The sequence below is a fragment of the Pinus tabuliformis genome, chromosome J (assembly GCF_031772625.1).
Source record: "Pinus tabuliformis cultivar Carrire ecotype Pingquan chromosome J, CPIR1, whole genome shotgun sequence".
Classification (NCBI taxonomy): Eukaryota; Viridiplantae; Streptophyta; class Pinopsida; order Pinales; family Pinaceae; genus Pinus; species Pinus tabuliformis.
Window position 1 is genome coordinate 978,640,574 of NC_142295.1, and position 13,404 is coordinate 978,653,977.

Genomic DNA, 13,404 nt, shown 5'->3' on the forward strand with positions numbered 1-13,404 from the left:
CTTAGGAGATCAAATATTTCCTTAGTAGTTTGCTCATCCCAATAATCCCTTATCAGAGCTAATTTTGATTTCTCCTCAGTGCCAATATTGTGATTCTACAACTTCAGAGGTAGTAGCTATGGACCAACGGTTAAGACCCATATTTGATGCTCTGCTCCCCTTTAGATTCCTTAAATTTCAAGCGCCTTAATTCCTCTAAATCATCCCCATAAGATTCGAGGTTTATTTTTCTGCAAGCCATAGCTTTGTGGAATCCAGATTCATATATGTGATCAAAGGCATCTTGATCAAATTAGTTCTCAGTAAGCTTACCTAACGAGACCAAGATCCTTTTGACTACTTGCACAATAGTTGTTATTAAAAATCACTTATGATTTGAGCTTCCACACAATCCCATTCAATGGTTTGCCTCCTTATTTCCTCCTTCATGTACCACTCCTGCGAAAATTTCCTCAGAGTGTGGATGAAGTTATGCACCCACAAAATTATCCAGAAGCCCATCTCTGATCCATCTAAATTTACATTCTTGTAGGTGTTGGTGAGGGTCAGTATTCCCTTGATACTTAATGAATTTGGATGGGAAATCTTCTAAATACCTGAATTTTGCTATTAATGTAGACTTAACCACCTGCCACTCTCTGAGATGGTTGCGGTGAGAGCCCAACCACCTAGTTGACGTTGCTCGGAGGGTGACATCCAATAAAGGCATTTCATGTATTTCCAACATGGCTGAATCAACTTCATTGATAAAATTGGTAACATAACCCATACCATTAAAAATAGGAAATTCTCGTACCTCGGTACAAACCCAGTGGATACAATGGATCATTGTACATCGCCTGGTATTCATATCATGTCTACTTTGCTACCAATCATCCAACGTAGCCTCAGATCCAACTTTAGAGCTCTGAACATTTCTCTAGCTGATCAACCCTCCTATTGTAGGATTGATGTATTATTCCCTTTTTCCCACCGGCAGCCATTATAACTGGTCCAATAACTCAGGTTCTTCTCTATCATCCACTAGCTCGGTGAACCTCGACCCTTGATAAGGATCCATGGTCTGGATCACCGAGACTCCCTCCACTTCAAATGTCATGGTTTCTCTATTCAAATCAATTAATGCATATTTTTCAAAGGACCAATCTATTGCTAGCAATTTTGGATAAGGGTCTTTGTCTCCCATAATATCTATTACCTCAAAGTTAGCATAAGTATTTACCCCTGCTATGTCGACTTCTACATCTTCTAGATGTACAACTGGGAGGATACAATATTGATTCACCATGCGTAATTGAATCGGAGAGAACACCAACTTAGGCATTCCCAAGGCTTCCCATGTTTTCTTGGTAGAATATTCACACATGAACCTAAGTAGAGCATTGTATCCTTGATCTAGAATCCTACAATTTGGGCATTAACCTGAAATTCCCTCCCTGTCCTTTTCTTGTTCCTTCACATCCCTCTAGAGTGTATATCCAACAAATTGGAAGCAATGAGTCCTTCCACGTGCTGCCATTCTTTGACAACAAATTTAAGGTTTTTCCATAATTTCCCTAGTATTTTCTTGTCATTAACGATTTGCGGAAATAGCCTAAACCATTTTTATATAGGTTGAGAATTAGTTTGTGGTAGTTTCAGGCTTCTGGAATTTGAAGGTTCTGATTGTTCTCCTTGGGGCACATCAATTGGAATCAACTTGTTAAAAATCTTTGCAACCTCTTTGTAGTACTGCATCTAATGGCTGGAATGATACGATTTCTTAGGTGAGGCAGGCTTATGACCCTTGGTTGTTTAGCAGCTCCAAAGTCGGCTCCCGCATTTTCTCCTCCCTTGGTGAGAATGTTCAGGTTTGAGAGGGGTTTGTCTCGGGTTCTCTTGGTTTTAAATTAATTAAATTTGATGCCATTTGATAGTTTCTCTCTTCCCATCTGGCAATTAGCTATTGGCAATCTTTTGTTGCATGCATGTTGGCACTACACTGAGAGCACCATGGTCTTCTAGGAAGTGGACATTCTCTTGCAAAATGCCCTCTTGATCACAATTGTAGCAACAGATCAAACCTATGCCTCCTATTCACCCCCCACTTTTTCCTCCACCTCCTCGTCCCCAAGGAGCTTCATTGATCTTGTAGGCAGAATGATCCAATCGATCGACTAGGGTGTCTAAGGCCCTACACTAATCAATGTGGTGAGTTGGCGAACCACAAAACTCACATAAAACATTATTTGGAACATTTGAATATTTCTATAAGATTGGACAGAGGCAAGGGATGTGTCTGTAATTCCTGCAGATTTCACAATATTCATTTGAAGTTGTACCCTACTGATTAGAAAAGGCATGGAATTGTGTGCGCCCTATATATAAATCTTGTGTACCATGCAATATCCCATAATTGAGACAAGGGTTTGTGCATTACAAACAATAACAAAATAATTAGGGACATGGTTAATTGTACATAACCAATAACAATTCTAAATGGAAAAATATCCTTTATCAATTAAACCATAGGCTCAATTTAAATTATAGACAATTTACCATCAAACCTACCATGACCTACATTGAACATGATAAAGGGTGAAAATCTACCATGATAGCATTCTCACAAAATTGACAAGGATGGCATATACACTATGGAAGTGCTAGGTATCACACCATCAAGTTACCATAAACAAATACATCATCCAAATCATATGAAAGTATTGCTAGCAAGATCGATTAATGTAATCCAAACAACTAAGGATTTTTTTTAAAGAGAGTCCTTTGAGCCTCTTCATGTCCCTTAAAACACAACAACCAAACTAATACTTGACCAAGGTCATGACTTAAAACCAACAAAGGAAGAATGTAATTAAACATGCATAATGGAGATCTCGGATCAGATATTATAGTAGTTATAAGCAATAACAACAAAGATATAAGCAAAAATTTCCAAATCAAATGCATGCAAGGGGTTGAATATGATCTCAACCTCTACATTTAGTGTTGGCTTCATAAACAAAAATGAAACTAGGGATAATGGGTTACAATGACAAGGAGAAAGTAAGGCAAGGTTTGGAAGATTAGAGCACAAAAAACACCCCTTTCAAAGCTAACTTAGGAATGTAAGAAACAAGAAGTGAAGTGAATCAATGGACTAAATCCTACCTTCATCCTATCATAAATATGATGCTTTGATTTCTCCTATTCTATATATTGTAAACTTAAAACCATCATGTTGTTCATGTAGAAACTTTGAATAATTTAACACATATTCAACAGAGATTATCCTGATCATGTATTACGGAATACATACACAATACATAAGCTCCTCTACGTTGATCATCAATATAGCAGCATCAATAACAATAAAACATCAAGAGCATTCACACATTAACACAGTATGTAACCCGAGGAAAGCATCTCGCTAAAAACCCCACACTATCTGTATATTAATTATTGAGAACAGGTAACATTACAAAGTACAATGCTTATCACAAGCAATCAAGTACTAGCTCCACCTGTTACACACAATACAGCTCATATCTGATCTCCAAATCTATTCCACTGCTTGCTTGCCTCTCTAGCTCAATACCTGCTCAATAATTGATGAGAATAGTTTACCAAACTCGTTTTTCACCTACAAAGAATCACTCACACTGTGTTGGACGTGAGCACAGGCTACAATTCTTGGTATTGGCCAATTCATTGGCATACTCAATCCCTCTAATTGTGCAAATCATCATGCACATCTATAGTCACAACTGATAGTAATATGATCCTCTAACACCTGTCCCTGCTGAACTGAACATGCACTGACATGCAAATGAGTTAACTGATGTATTCTATAGTTGCATTATGAGTTAATAACTTGTGAATTAATTAATAACTAATTCACCCAAATAATCTCTAGTCTATTTGCCAGTTAGACTAAATACAACCAGTTTAACAAAGCTAAACTGAACACAACTCCATCAACTGCACCTCCAGTCCACTAAACTCAACTCACTTGAGTTCTAACTGAAGTCCTGCATGCAAATATTAGTCATCCCATAGGTAACCACGTATTTCCTTCTGGGATCTGCATGTACCACATCCGTAGCTCATCTTGAAGTGCTCCAAGAGAATAAGATCAAGTTTATAGTCCAAATATTATTATGAGACAATAATATTTGAATTTTCTATTTTTGACAGCCAGTATAAAAATAGACTTTGATCACTCATACTGTGATCACTCAGACTGTGGTCACCCATACTGTGGTCACCCATATTGTGATCACTCATACTGTGATCACCCATACTGTGATCATCCCTGTTGTGGTCACTCCTGCTGTGATCATCCCTGCTGGGATCCAAAAATAGAACTTGCGCCATAATTTGCTTGCGGGCCCACTTAGTGAAGGCGACTCTTTTCACTAAGCTCCATCATCTTGTTGCAATCTCAACAAGAATTTCTTGTTGCACACTTTTCAACACTCCCTCTCAAAAAGAAAGGCTTCCTCTCAAACCCGATCCTGTAACTCTGGAATGTTATCCATGCAACACATCTGGCCGGTCCACTTGCTCTGTCATCAAAGTCTCTGACTGCTATTGCCTCTGTCGACTGAAAACTCTGCATCTCTGTGCTCTTCAGTATCTGACTGCTCTAGCCTCTGTCACTTTGATCTCTGACTGCAACTGTGCTGTTGTTGGTTCTATCTCCCAGCATTGCATCCGCACTGCACCTCCCAACTGACCTCCCTGTTTAGCTAGAAACACCCTCTGATGCTGAAGCTCTACCTGCTGCTTACAAGTGCTCCCTCTCTGACATCTGCGCTACTGCAACATCTCCATGCATCTCGCACCATTGCACACCTCTCTGTGCCACCTAGCACTGTGCAAAACACTTGTGCCTCTCGCATTGCTGCAGCCTGCTCACTATGCGTTGCCCTGGGATTCCCTGCATTGTCGCTCTCTCTGCCGCTCCATCCGCATCTGTCTCTACCCAATCAGTCAGTTCCTGCTACTACACATCTGGGGCTCCCGTAGCAAGGTCTCATCCAAGAGGTTGGGTACCTCAAGGATCCTGCCCCTCCTCCTTGGGATAATCAATCCACATCACCCCACCTCCTACCTGGAGGTATGGCTGCATGCGATCCCTCAGCCCACCTGGCTTGAAGTTTCCCCCTATTGGAGATCTCTGCATGAGTAGATGTCTCTACTCGATCTCCTCTCAGCTTCCCTTGTTGTGGCTGCTCCACAACCTCCTGAAGCTGCTGCACCAATCGTGGCTCCTCCACAATCGTCTGAGACTTCTTCTGGCTCTGCATGTTGAGAGGTAATATACACTCCCTCTCAACCACCAAGTCTCCATCAGTTGCCTCGCTACTCAAGTCTTTGCATGCATCTTGAACCTCAAGAGCATATAGGTTCCTAACCTGTGAACTAATCTCATGACAACGAAAGCATATCACCTTCGACTTGTCAACCTTCTTCCCATCACTGGAAGAATTGGATTCGAAAAGAGAAACCTTCCCCTTCCCCTTCTTCCCCTTACTCGCTAAGGCACAGTTCTTCTCATCGTGCATAGATGAAGAACCATCTCTGGTGCTCCGTCTAATCTCCTCTTGCACAAGATCTGACCACAGTCTTTCCCATCCTGGCAATTTCTCCTGACCATTGATAGAGTCCTGATAGGAATGCCAACTCTTCAGAAGACCAAGGAGAGCCAAGCTCACCAAGTCCTCATCATCGACAGTAACCCCCACACTTCCCAGCTCATCTCGACACTGAGTGAACCTCGTGAGATACTTGGGCATACTGTCACCCTTCTTGCATTTGATGTTTCTGAGTTTATCTTTGAGCGCCAGCTTCCTCTGATCGCTCTTGCTTTGGAATAGATCTGTTAAAGCCTTCCACATCAGATATGGAGAAGTCTTTCCATGCAGGCTGGACACAATGTGATCCTTCACGCCCTCCAACAGAATACTTCGACATTTTTGTGGTTTTCTTTTGCCAAGCATCAACTTGAGTAGCATCAGTAGGCTTTGGGACATCCGTCTCTATGAACTCCTTCAGCCCGTTATCATCCAATACTGCCTCCATCCTGTCCTTCCATGCAATATAGTTTGAGCTGCCCTCAAGGGCATACTCCAATCGCAATCCTGTGAAAGACATCTGAGTTTTGACACCAAGAAAAACACTGCTGCAAATTCGAATTCCACCAGCAACCAACTCAACTGCCTCGGATCTAAGATTCGTGAGAACACAATATTTCTTGTACAGAGATCGACTGTATGGGCATTCACCGGATATCTCACCTTCCAAAAGAAGGATGAATCCAGAGGCTACCTGGCCCGATTACAGACTCTGCCTGAAGAAATAGAATGTAAACACTTCCTGAATAGTAGATCAGATGATCAATCCTCGCTTGATATCCTGTAAAAATATCTTCTACAAATCAAGCAGCTCCGATACCATGTAGAAACTTTGAATAATTTAACACATATTCAACAGAGATTATCTTGATCATGTACTATTACGGAATACATACACAATACATAAGCTCCTCTACGTTGATCATCAATATAGCAGCATCAATAACAATAAAACATCAAGAGCATTCACACATTAACATAGTATGTAACCCGGGGAAAGCATCTCGCTAAAAACCCCACACTATCTGTATATTAATGATTGAGAACATGTAACATTACAAAGTACAATGCTTATCACAAGAAATCCAGTACCAGCTCCACCTGTTACACACAATACAGCTCATATCTGATCTCCAAATCTATTCCACTGCTTGCCTGCCTCTCCAGCTCAATACCTGCTCAAGAATTGATGAGAATGGTTTACCAAACTCGTTTTTCACCTGCAAAGAATCACTCACACTATGTTGAACGTGAGCACAGGCTACAATTCTTGGTATTGGCCAATTCATTGGCATACTCAATCCCTCTAATTGTGCAAATCATCATGCACAGCTATAGTCACAACTGATAGCAATCTGATCGTCTAACACCTGTCCCTGCTGAATTGAACATGCACTGACATGCAACTGAGTTAACTGATGTATTCTATAGTTTCATTATGGGTTAATAACTTGTGAATTAATTAATAACTAATTCACCCAACTCATCTCTAGTCTGTTTGCCAGTTAGACTAAATACAACCAGTTTAACAAAGCTAAACTGAACACAACTCCATCAACTGCACCTCCAGTCCACTAACCTCAACTCACTTGAGTTCTAACTGAAGTCCTGCATGCAAATATTAGTCATCCCATAGGTAACCACGTATTTCCTTCTGGGATCTGCATGTACCACATCCGTAGCTCATCCTGAAGTGCTCCAAGAGAATAAGATCAAGTTTATAGTCCAAATATTATTATGAGACAATAATATTTGACTTTTCTATTTTTGACAGCCAGTCTAAAAATAGAATTTGATCACTCATACTGTGATCACGCATACTATGGTCACCCATACTGTGGTCACCCATACTATGATCACTCATATTGTGATCACCCATACTGTGATCATCCATGCTGTGGTCACTCCTGCTGTGATCATCCCTGCTGGGATCCAAAAATAGAACTTGCGCCATAATTTGCTTGCGGGCCCACTTAGTGAAGGCGACTCTTTTCACTAAGCTCCATCATCTTGTTGCAATCTCAACAAGAATTTCTTGTTGCACACTTTTCAACAGTTCACAAACCACATCCCCAAAATAAAGTGTGTAAGAGTTCATGGTATGTCATCAAGCATGAATATCACCACAAATAACAATTCAAAAATATTAATGGATAAGAACCAATGTCAAGGATATGACCTAAGCTCCCAATTACTTGCATAGAAATATGAAATAGATGATGTTCAATCAAATCATAAAGTGAAAAACACACCGAAAGTATGATATGAAATGAGGCAAAATGATAAGGGAAAATTCTTGGAGTGAGGTAGGGAAAATGCATTGTAGGACCATCCATTTATTTCCTGCATTGGATTAGATCAAAGGGTAAAGGATGATAAGCATCACATGCATGTTACTCCTCTATTAACTTGGCAATAAAGGCTTAGTACAAAATGGCCAAGCGCAATCATAGAAATCAAGTATTTATCATATAATATCTTGATAAAATCTCTAGAGTGGTAGGTGATACCATATCACTTCCAACATTCATCCTTTTTAAATATTTTCAACTTAGGGCACATTTATACACCACATTTTTGCATGGTTGAAAATAAGGTTTCAATATTATGCTATGTAAACATTTTTATATGCATCTAACTTAGATATAAATATGACTATAAAGCGAAGCATAAATGTATTTGCAGGTGAGACTTATTTTCACCCTTGAGTAACTTACTTTTACATCCCCTTATCAACTTAAGCATGTGTAATTTGGCTGCAGGTATTAGGACAATAAAAAAGTGAGTCCCATAAACCATGCTAAACATACATACGTTCTTGCATTAATCCCTAGATAAACCATCTACAAGCTACTATAATCACATGTAACCATGTTTTCAATATGCATCCATAATAATAACATTGTGTGAAATATGTTATCATTTACAACAAACTATTATAACATCCATTGACTCAATCCCATACATGTAATAACTTCATAGTCACCACCTCATTGTCATTATTAAGAAAACAATAGATCATTATTTTCTATCCAATGAGATGGAAATAAATGAAAATATAAAAGAAATATATACTAAAATATTCATTAATGTGCATTCTAGGAGGATTCTCTATAATGCATAGAAAGAGCTTATTGTAAGTGAACATAACCAAGGTGATACCAAGGCTTATTAGGCTCATAAAATTTCAATAGGTAACTTGATTTTCATACTTCAAAATCATGTAGACATTGACCATTTTGGAGCCGACATCCATAACTTCCATTTTAGTGCCTTTACACAAGCCAAACAATCCTTAGTCATATCCAAAAGGAAATCAACTCTTTTTACGCATAACCTAAATTTTATCAACGTTTTTGAACAACTACTTTAGATTCTTCCATACTCCATTCAAGTAGTTGACTCCACTGGTATGAAATTAAATCTTCCTAGAGATGTAGGTCATCATAATTCCAACAACTTCATTATTTTTATATGACCATGAACTTCTCATGTCCATATTTAGGATCAAGAATAACAATATTTGTGAATTGCCATAGTTATTTTCTCTTCAGAAAAGTCTCCGTGTCTTGCACCCAAACTCTGTAGTTAAAGTTCCCATTGATCGTGAGAGGGCCCTACTTCAACCCATAACACTTCTACAAAACTTGGACGTAATGCAAGTCAAAACAAGTAAGACCTTCCTAGAATTTTTTACTTCTTAAGAGAGAATATACCATCCATAGTCTTCATGTGATGTGACGAAATCTAGACACCTTGTAGGAACTAGAACCAATATTAAGGTTTTCAAAACCTAAGGTTTGACACCATGTTAGAAATCATTTTTTATGAAGTAGAAATAACATATTGAAGAATAACTAATAGCCTTTAAAAACATTTTTATGACATTACAAAGCACAAGAAAATTATTCACATAAATATATCATCATCCTTGTAATAATAATAGATCAACTGATAGATAATTTATTTGTACACTTGAGTGCATATCCAATATCAATAAAACATAGTTGATTTGTTCATTTTTAATCAGTCAAGGTGGCCCCAAATTGGTTAGGAAATCCACATTTCCTATCTTTTTATGTACCAACTCAATTATAGTTGATCTATTCAATGAAACTCAATTGATCCTATCCATGTAGCCAAAGCCATTCAGTTAACAAGGGAACCTACCCACCACTATACAAGCAAAATTGGGTTTAATTCATCCAACAATATTTTGTTCTATAACAAAATAAGTGACCTAGAGAACTTGATCACGCCTAATAGCTCTATAGTGAAAGATACATATTCATGTGAATCTATGTGGGATTTAGATAAAATAACATTGGGCCAAGGTTCCTATAAGGTTATATGGATACCATGATAGGATTATTGTGAGAGCAAGTGGAAGGGATAGTTGAGGATTGTGTCCAACCTTTCTACAATATGTCCTCTTCCTTGTCACTTGTTTCACATGGTGAATATGATATTATTTGGTTTGATGTCAAATATAGCCCACTCCATGATAACATCATATAATATTTCTCTGTTGAGGTCTCAAATGAAAAACTCTTCTCACTTTTCTCATAGATATTATAGTAAATTTAGATCTCTTAATACAACCATGTTCACTTGAGGTTGGCATGCCTTAAAATTAAGAGTCCCATATTGTTTTCTTGTCCATACAACTATGCAAAGCATTAATAATTAGATAGAGAACTATCCCACAGGGCCAAGATGCTCCAAATTCACAACAAGTAATAGAGAATTGTTGGGGGACCCATAGTGTTTTTATGCCTCTAAAGGATCTTCTAACACTGATCCTTACAACTTGGCATCCTTCCTAGAGAAATACTTTTATTTATTGAATAGGGGAATATGCTAAATTTATTTCTTACTAAAGAATAATACTAAATTTCTATGTCCTAGTCAAATTTCTCGAATATTCATGTTTTTGTCTACATATCTCCCTACTATTTCAACATGGGACTTTCGTGCTTTAAATTGGTTTGATTTGGGCATCATCCTAGTTTAAAGCTACATCATTTAGTGTGGGCACATTGATCTACTTCATCCATTCTCTTGGAGAATATCCTTATGGATTTTTTGGCTACATGGATTTTGGATAGTTGGTCCCCCCTACTTGTTCTTCATTACATTGTTATTTCTTTTGCACATTAGAACCTTGATGTTTAAACAATTTTTTCTTCTTTTATGGTAATTTTATTTATTTCATTATTGGAGTGAATGATTCCACTACCTATGCACATGTACTTGAAAGTGACAAATTAACTTTATTTTTTATCAAATTAGGTTCTTAAGCATGAGATTTAGGAGACATGACAAGTTCCTCATTATATTGGTTTAGTAACATCTCATTTTCATTGCCTTTGTCCTTGCATTTCTCATGTTATGTTGTATCCAAGCCATCAAAATTTTCTTCTACTAAGACATTAGATGATATTTATTGAGAGGGTGGTTTAGAAACCAATTGATTACCTATACCAATTGGTTCTTCTTACAAGATCATTTATTTCCCTTAACAATTTGGAAGGCTCAAAGGTCCTTCGATCTCTTATGTAGCTCATTGCTTGGGATGGATTTCTTACAATCTTTAACAAAATTATTGTATTCATGGAATTTATAATGTTTAAATGGTAATGGATCATAGTCCAATGCCTATTTGTGCACCTATACCTATATTGAGCATTATTTCCTCAACAAGTCTATGTTTCGTATAAATTTCCACACAAACCCATGCACATGAACACTATCATTCCTTATAAAGCATTCAATTAATGTATTTCCCTATAGCAATTTCAATCAAAATGAGTGAATGATCATCGTAGAAAACCATAGTATAATGCAAGTTTACCCATACCTTCACAACTCTTGGCATATCTTGCTCCATATTAAAATAAAGGTTCTAGTGATTGAGGTGCATCCCTCTTAGGACATTTTAAAAGATTAAACCCCTATTTTTTTGCAATTTAATTTAAAAAACATAAAACCCTATACCAGATAAATGTGTTTTCATTTAACCTTTGATCAATGGTATCTAATTAGTTTGCATCCAAGTAAACATGGAGCAAGGGGGGGGAACCATAACCCTATGGGCTATCCCATAAGAGCATTCTTTGAAATGTACAACTTTCTTCAATGTGTTGTTTGAAGAGATGTTAATCATGTGGATGGTCACCTTCTTCACAAATCTTGGTGAGCACTTTCCCTACTTTAGATCTTTGACCTAAGGTTACTATTACCATTCAAAAATATGTAGTATTCACAAAAATAAAATTAAGGACTTGAAGTCTCGCTTGTTGAGGATGCAATATGTAAGGAAGTAGAAGCTCTAAATCATCTTTATTGATGTGCTAACTTAAACATAAATATAATCACATAAGAGTAAAATTGAATAGACTTAATTTGCTTACCAATTTTAACTTTCCTTATTTCTTAACGGTTTCCTTAAATGTTGTATTGACTAATTTTTTCTCTATTGAATTATAATGATGTCTTGTTAAATTATATTATGCCTTCTTAAAAATAGTCTTCGAACTTTTCCATAGCAATAAAAAATGTAACATCTTCCCATAATTTTCAACAAGATTATCATACTTACGCTTAAATTAAAATTAATTTATTTGACCATTATAACTCAACTCAAATATATAAAAAAAAAATAATAGTTTATTTAATAAATAATTTATCCATATAAAATATTTAATTTAATGTAAATCATGTAAATCCAATCTATTAAATATAAATTATACAAAATTTATTTATATGTAAATCCAAACTATTAAATATAAATTATGCAAAATTTATTTATTACCTATAAAGTTGGAGATGAAGAAAAAAATAAATAAATCAATGAGAAAAAACACATAAATATTAAGGTTTAATTGATCCCTATACTAAGTAACATCATATTATAATTATAATATAATTAGTACACAACATTATTTTAGCAATAATTACTTATGAATCATCGGCAGTAACATCTATAGAATCATCTTATTCATCATTACAGTCTCATGTATGGGTACCCTCCTCTTGAATTATTACCCCTGACGGTCCAAAACCAATATAATTCCCTACCTCTAAGCTACAACCATATTTATTGAGGGTCATCCTTTGGGAAATTCATCTTAATCATCATTACAGTGTAATATATGGGTACCCTCCTCTTGAATCATTACCCTTGAGGGTCCAACACCAATATAATTTCCTACCTCTAAAAGGGGAAGCAACTACAACCATATTTATTAAGGGTCATCCTTTTGGAAGCAGCTACAACCATATTTATTAAGGGTCATCCTTTGGGAAAGTTAGCGAGAGACTCTCCAACATAAATGCATCTTACCTTTAACAATGAAACAACTTTATGTCTATCAATATAGAGTCATTCTTTCGTAAAGTTGGTCGGTACCCTTCACCATCCAAAGAGCCTAATGTGTCCTTTATTCTATTCTACTTGTAAAAGGAAAACTTAACAAGGTGGGGCACTTTATCTGGGAAGTGGGAGGTTAATTATGAGGGCTACAAGTACTTGACATGGATGTCCATGTGCACACAAAATGATATGGTTGACAACCCAACAAGAAATGCATGTCATTTATTCCATGACCTTATGTCACCAGGAGATACCATTTTATTATAGGCAGGAAATAAAGTGGAGTTATCAAATGTGACCACATAATTAGGTCCCTGAAGTTATTGGTCACATCCCTAAATCATGGGTATCCATTGAGACATATAATTAGGTCATGTGAAGTTATTGGAATCTTTTTTTTAACCTTTTGCAATG